The sequence below is a fragment of the Myotis brandtii genome, unplaced genomic scaffold (genome assembly GCF_000412655.1).
Source record: "Myotis brandtii unplaced genomic scaffold, ASM41265v1 scaffold424, whole genome shotgun sequence".
In the NCBI taxonomy this organism is placed as follows: Eukaryota; Metazoa; Chordata; class Mammalia; order Chiroptera; family Vespertilionidae; genus Myotis; species Myotis brandtii.
This window is the reverse complement of record NW_005366245.1, coordinates 508,666-516,487: the sequence shown is the minus strand read 5'-3', so window position 1 is coordinate 516,487 and position 7,822 is coordinate 508,666. Positions and strand designations below refer to the sequence as shown.

At 38.1% G+C, this 7,822-nt stretch overlaps 1 long non-coding RNA gene across 1 annotated transcript in view; it reads left to right on the top strand.

Annotated features, from left to right (window-relative positions):
- The first annotated feature begins 9 nt into the window (after positions 1-9).
- Positions 10-7,822, top strand: part of LOC106727452 — a 9,558-nt gene continuing 1,745 nt past the window's right edge. The window contains exons 1-2 of the long non-coding RNA XR_001363645.1: positions 10-139; positions 4,562-4,572. This is a non-coding gene — a long non-coding RNA (uncharacterized LOC106727452). The remainder of the gene's footprint in view (positions 140-4,561; positions 4,573-7,822) is intronic.

The following is a 7,822-nucleotide window of genomic DNA, read 5'->3' as shown; positions in this document are numbered from 1 at the left end:
GCACACCAAACAAGTCAGTCCAAGACTAATGACGTGGCAATCAGCTGTTAAAATATTCGTTGCTGGTATTAGTGGAGAGAACTGGTGTGCCTGCGCGTAAGGGAAACGAAGGCAACACGATTATAGTAATCAGTCATTAGTGAACATTGTAGTTTGTTATTAATAACTAGAGGCTCAGTGCGGGGAGGGTATGTCTCTCAGCCCAGCCTGCACCCTCTCCAATCTGGGACCCCTCGAGGGATGTCCAACTGCCCATTTAGGGATGTCCGACTGCCCGGTGTGGGATCGGGCCTAAATGGGCAGTCAGACATCCCTCTCACAATCCGGGACTGCTGGCTCCCAACTGGTCGCCTGCCTGCTTGCCTGATTGCCGCTAACCGTTTCTGCCTGCCTGCCTGATCACCCCTAACCACTCCCCTGCCAGCCTGATTAACACCTAACTGCTCTCCTGCCGGCCCGATTGCCCCCAACTGCCCTCCCCTGCTGGCCTGGTCCCCCCCAACTGCCCTCTCCTGCCGGCCATCTTGTGGTGGCCATCTTTGACCACATGGGGGCGGCCATCTTGTGTGTTGGAGCGACTGTCAATTTGCATATTACTCTTTTATTAGATAGGATTATGTATAACAGGATATTGTAAAAATTAAGTTATGAAATTTTTATTAAAACATTTCTTAGATACCGTTATATTGGCTGGGCTGCAAAAATATTTGTTGTGGGCCACATGCAGCCTGCGGGCCGCGAGTTTGACATGCTTGCCCTACAAGATCTAGCCCCACTGGCTGCATATTTGATCTCCTCTCCTGCTTCTAGCTTCTTCAGCAAAAATTACAAAGAAACAAAGAATTGCAGGGAGAACTATAAGTTTGAAGAAACATAAGAGACCTATAAACCATATTTAATCCATGAATTCTGGTTGGATTCTGCATTGAATAAGACAACTATAAAAAATTATGAGGCAATTGGAGTCACTTGAACATGGAGTGAATATTTGTATTAAGAATTATTTTTAATTTTTCAGGTGCAATATGGTATTGTGATTATGGTTTTTAAAAAGCGTCTTTATCTTTTAGAGACACATACTAAAATCCAAGTAAAATAATATGATATCAAAATAATCTAGCCCTAATCGGTTTGGCTCAGTGGATAGAGCATCGGACTGTGAATTGAAGGGTCCCAGGTTTGATTCTGGTCAAGGGCATGTACCTTGGTTACGGGCACATCCCCAGTAGGAGGTGTGCAGGAGGCAGCTGATCGATGTTTCTCTCTCATCAATGTTTCTAGCTCTCCATCCCTCTCCTTTCCTCTCTATAAAAAAATCAATAAAATATATTTAAAAAAATAATCTAATGTCTGGGGGAGAAGTGTGAAGGTATAAATAAAACAAGATCAGCCATGAGGAGATAATTATTGAGGATGGATGATGAGAACATGGGCGTTTATTATGTAATTCTCTCTACTTTCCTGAGGGTCCTTGACTTTTCTGCCCAGTTGCCATTTCTATTATTTATCTTCAAACCCAGAGCACTATCGTTTTTTTCTTTATTTATCCTAAAGTTGTATAAAACCCTTTTGATTGGGATTACTGCAAATTTCCACTTGACCACTTCAGTGTTTTATTAAATTATTTTCACTTTCTCCATTGTGATTCTTCAAAATGTCCCCACAAGCTCAGGCCCTCAGATCTTAATTCAACAGAAGATGTGTTCTACTTTATTTTTGAAGGCTTAGGTCATTCAGCATGAAACCTCTTTCTTCTTCTTTGCCTTCTAAAAATCTCCCTTTTACCATACTCTCCTGAAATTCACCATGTCTAATTCTTGGATAAGTTTTACTTTGGATTTTTTAAAATTTAATTGATCTCCGACTATATGTATTACTTGTCCATTTCAAACATAATTCAGATAGGATAAAATCCAAAATTCAAGGACAAAAAAATATATATCATTAAAAATTATTTTTAAATACTTACATATGCAAACATATATCAAAGATCATAAAACCTTATGTTTTAAAATATTTTTTTTATCGATTTCAGAGAGAGGAAGGGAGAAGGAAAGAGAGATAGAAGAGTCAATGATGAGAGAGAATCATTGATTGGCTGCCTCCTGCATGCCCCCTACTGGGGATTGAGACTGCAACCCAGGCATGTGCCCTGAATCGGAATTGAACCATGATCTCTTGATTCATGGATTGACGCTCAACCACTCAGCCACACCTGATGTTTTTATATCAGACTTGAGGATAGTCACAGGAGTTTCCTGAAAGAAGAAAACTTGTGAGTAACTGCATCTGGGAAAACTCACTAAGAGAGCAAAATTAGATTACACACTGAGGAAGAATCTTTAAATTTAAGCTTTATTGTTAAATTCTTTCCATGTTAATTTAATTTTTGATTTAGCAATCCTGTGCCGAAGTTGGTATTTTTGAGTTGGTATTTTAAGGTTTCTGCACGCATCTAAGACAACAGTCCTTTTTCTACAGAAAAGAGAGGAAAGTAAGGCAGTAGCTTGTCTTGTGTTCATCTTTGTATCACCAACACCCAGAACATAATAGATGATCCCAAAGTACTAGCTGAATTGATATATGTCTAAACCTAATATTTGCCACCTTCTTCCTTTACTCATTTAACAAATATTTATCGACAGCCTATCAAGTGCTAATGAAAGATCTTATCATCTGACCACCCAGGGAAAATGCTGAAGCCAGAGGAAAATGCACAGTTAAAGGTCCCATGGTGTGCAGACACTTGGTGTGCTGAGAACTAGAAAAAAGCAAGCTTAGCTAGAACATAGTGACAGAGGGAGAGAGAAGTAGGAGCGGGGCTCAGATATGCAGCCAGGGGCTAGATCGTTGAGGCCTTTATAGATTATTGTAAGGACTTTGTATTTTATGTATAATGGAAAGCCATTAGGAAAGCAGAATATTATGATCTGATTTTTTTTTTAACCTCATTCTCATTCTCACTAATGTGTAGGCAATAGATTGTAGTGGGACAAACGTGGAAACAGGCAAAGTTCTTGCTGCCTCTAGAACTTAGGCATGGCCTTTGATCTTGTGTCCTTCTGTTCTGACTTTAATAACACTATTTCAGTTAATATTAAATATTCAGAATATTCTAGAAGAGACAATTATAGAATCGAATATTTAATAAATATGCAAGTAAACCACAAAAGAAATATATTTTGACAGCACTTTAGATTTGTAATTATATATCAGTGAACAATAAACATATGATAAAATAATAATCAGAGAATTGCAAATATATATTTTTTATTTTATATACATATTTTTTATTATTGATTTTTTTACAGAGAGAAAGGGACAGGGATAGAGAGTTAGAAACATCGATGAGAGAGAAACATTGATCAATCGATCAGCTGCCTCCTGCACACTCCCTACTGGGTATGTGCCCGCAACCAAGGTACATGCCCTTGACCGGAATCGAACCTGGGACCCTTGAGTCCACAGGCCGATGCTCTATCTACTGAGCCAAACCGGTTAGGGCGAACTGCAAATATTTTGCAAGAGTTTTTTTTGTTGTTGTTGTTTAGAAAACCAATCATTGACAAAGGTTTAAATGAAATGATAATGCCTATGGTTTATGAAGGTATAAAAAAAAGATACACACAAGTATAATGAAATTCCATGCCATGATTAAAAAGAAAGAAGCAGATTCATATATAATGACATGGAGTTATGCCCACAACCTTTTAAATATATTTTTATTTATTTCAGAGAGGAAGAGAGAGGGAGAGAGAGATAGAAACATCAATGATAAAAGAGAATCATTGATTGGCTGCCTCCTGCACGCCCCCACTGAGGATTGAGCCTACAACCCGGGTATGTGCTCTGACCAGGAATCCAACCTGTGACCTCCTGGGTCATAGGTTGATGCTCAACCACTGAGCCATGCCAGCCAGGCCACAATCTATTTTTGAACTGAAAAAAAGCATTGCCAGAATATGATCTTATGTTTGTAAAAATACTAATGGATAAGCATGTATTTGGATTTGCATAGACAATGGCACTTCTCAATGAGGCCTACCCTGGACTCCCTCTTTAAAATTGCACCCCACTCAGTTTGTATTCCTAACCTGCCCTTTTGTACTTGCCCTGTATTACTTTTTTTTTTCCATAACACTTAGCACTATCTAACATACCACATAATTTAAATATGTATTATTTGTTCCCTTTCTCTCTTTAGAATGCAAAATCCATGAGAATAAGGATATTACTCTATTTTGTTCATGGATTGTCTAAGAGTCTGGGTAGGGCATTGCCTGGCACACAGTAGGTACTCAATAAATATTTGTTAAATAAGGAATGAACAGAAAGATTCCAGAGAAGTAAGATTAAGGGGAGGAGAGGTTTTTACTTTATGCTTTATAACTTTTTGTTGCTAGAATTTTTTTATGGTAATGTTTTATCTTCATTATTTAAAATTATATATTACAGAATTATAAATTCTGTCTTTAATACTATGGACAGTCCCAAATATAATTCTGAAGAGTTTCTTTGGCCCATTGAGTTATTAGAATCCTACTTTTCACGTGGTAGGAAGATGACAGATGTGTTCAATAGGAGTCACAGCTGTCATTAAGAACCCTGCCTGTGCTCTAGCTGATTCCGCTAAGTGGATAGAGTGTCGGCCCATGGTCGCAGGTTCCATTCGATCATATCAATGCTTTAGACTCTTATGCTTTTGCATCGGAAAAAAAAAAAAGAACCCTGCCTGAGCTCTAGCTGATTCGGCTAAGTGTATAGAGTGTCAGCCCATGGTCACAGGTTCCATTCGATCATATCAATGCTTTTCTTTTTGTCTCTCCCCGTCCTTTCCACTCTCTCTAAAAATCAATGGAAAAATACCCTCAGGTGAGAATTAAAAAAACAAACAAACAAACAAACAAACAAAAAAAATCCTGACTGAGGCCAAACACAGCTAATTATGGAAGTGTAGAACCCATGTTTTAGTTGTGTGAACAAAAATTAATAAAATTCCAAATGTCTTTATCCTATATAAACGTCCATGGATTTACAATCTTCTTGACCATTAGTTCCTTGAGTGCAAGGGTTGAATCTTACTTTAGAGTCCTTTAGGCATAGCTCCAATATCATCCCTTCCATGAAAATTTCCTGCGTAGCTTTTAAGTAATCATTCGTTTTTTACACGTGTGCACTGAACAGAAAGCACAAACTTTCCAAAATAATCCAGATTTCAAATTCTTGGACCATTTTTCCTCTCATGAAAATTTCAAGATGTCCTAGCAAATCCTGAATTCAGTATTCAAGCTACTATCTCCTGAATATCTTTGTACCTCCAAGAAGGAGCATAGCATACTTCAAAAATTTTAAAAACAGGGAACAGCATGGCATCTTGGAAATAGTGTAAGTATTACTTTGAAGTAAGATATCTGGAATCCTAAACTTTGTATTTTACTAACAGCACCACCTTGAGTAACCTCTCTATTTTCTATATAAAACTAAGGATTATAAAACCTACTCTGAAGCAAAGTGAGAACTAAATGAAATTATGTATCTAACCCATGTATGTGTCTAGCACATAGAAGATGCTTAATCAGTGGCATCTTTGACTATTTATGAAGAAACAGTAATGGAAGTGGAGCAGTTTATTCCTATATGACTCAGTTCTTATTTCTAAAAGTTAAAAGTTATTTAACTTTTCCCATCTGTGCATTTTTTTTCTTGCAGACAGGAACATAAGCTGTTTAAGAAAGCTGACATTAAAAATATTGCTTATTGTGCCTAGAACAGTGATGGGCATAATAAGTGATTAGCAACTGAACAAAGCCAGACAAGATGTGTAGCCTCTGAGTTTGGGCATCAAGAACGAATAGTGAATCATTAATATTTATAATGTCTGTGGAACATCAACAGGTGTACTATTTATTTATTTTTAAATATATTTTTATTCATTTCAGAGAAGAAGGAAGAGGGAGAGAAAGATAGAAACATCAATGATGAGAATCACTGATCGGCTGCCTCCTGCATGACCCCTACTGGGCCTTGAGTCCACAACGCAGGCAATTGCCCTTGACCGGAATCAAACCCGAGACCCTCAGTCTGCAGACTGACACTCTCTATCCACTGAGCCAAACCGGTGAGGGCCTGTTTATTAACTAGAGTTATTAAAAACGTATTTATTGAGTGCCCAATATGTGCCAAGCTCTGTTCTAGGCACAAGAGAGGAGTGCAAGTTAAAAAGAAGAAACATTTCAAATACTGGTTAGCACAGAATAATTGTATACATTTTTTTTCTCATCCACTTGCTGCAGTTCTGACATGTTTTGTATGAAGACCAATTTACTTGACATCGTATATGCTTGGCATTGAAAACAGGATAAGAATCCTATTTTCAAAAGGAGCCTAGTTAACTGTTAGACTCTCTGCCAAAGCAGCTTCCCCTCCCTTCCTTTAGCCTCCCCAAGAGACAATTGGTTACATTCTAAGCAGATGCTTGCTCGGAGAGTGGGCAGCAAGCCGTGGGCAGCCTGCTCACTTAATGTTAAGCAAGGTCTTTGTGTGTTTTATTATATTAATTAGTGCACTGGCACGGTCAAATGGAATTTTTAAACCAACAGGGAGTTTGCTGATCTCTTAATTTTCAGTTTGTGATGGCCCTTTTGTTTTTGTTTTTGTTTAATTCTTCCACTCATTAAACCCTTCAATCTAGCCTGAGTGTAACTCCTGTAACACTAGAGCCTTGGGGAATGATGTATAAAGACGCTGGAGGCTGTGGTGAGGAGGGCAAAGGGCACGTGTGGTACTGGGTTTTGAGTGGGCAGCGACCCTTATATTATGCTCATCAGCATTTAACCCGAGAAGCGAGCTCTGAGAGAGAGGATGCCGTGTTGTATGTGCATTTTAGTGTGTGCAGGAAAATTCTTCAACTTTTCATTCAAGTTTAGATTACGCAAATAAAAACCAACTGGTTTAGACATTCTGGGCCAGTGAAGAGAAGACTGGAGGAAATGTGTCAGAAAGGGATGTATTTGTGGATTTGTGTAATTGAATGTTGAGGGAGATTTCCCTGTTGCCCTTGAATTAATTACGTGTCTTCTCCCCACTGTTTGAAGGCAAAGATGCTCCCTATGTTATCTCATCTAATTCTCACCATGCCCATTGTGGTTAATACAAGTCAGTCCAGTCCAGTTTAATGCTTCATTCTGAAATTCGATGTAAATCTTTTTCTATCTCCAGTACAGGTTTGACCCAGGGCTTTGAGGGGGAAACCACATAGTCAGCCCTCACACCCTTCTGTCCAGCACTTATAAAATGGAGGAAATTGTTACTACTTAAAATATATTTTGTTGAATACTTTTTAAAAATTTTAGTGGGGCCTTGGTGGGGGTGGGGAAAAAAGGCAAAGGACTTTGGGCTGAGGAAAATTTGAGAATTAAGGAGTGAATTACTGAATAGGTGCCTTATGGTTAATTTGGCAGAATAATAAAACATCTCATTTTATAACTGGTTTCTTTTATATTTTCTTAAGTATCTATATATATATAAGGCTAAGTGACTGACCGTATGTCCATATGACCATGTGACTGTCTGACTGGCTAGTACATATGATGCAGACTGGCAATTTAAAAATAAATATTGACTCGCACATGCATGATACATATAAAGCTCTTGCTGATGCCTATCTTACACGCGTGTTTCCATCTGTTATTGTCGATCATGAATTTGGTGAATTTTGGATATACTCGATGGAGATTTTCACACATATTTGAGTGATGATTCCATCGATTCAGTGGATGATGATGAAAATGAAAATTTTCCCATTGAATTTCTTAATAGTATT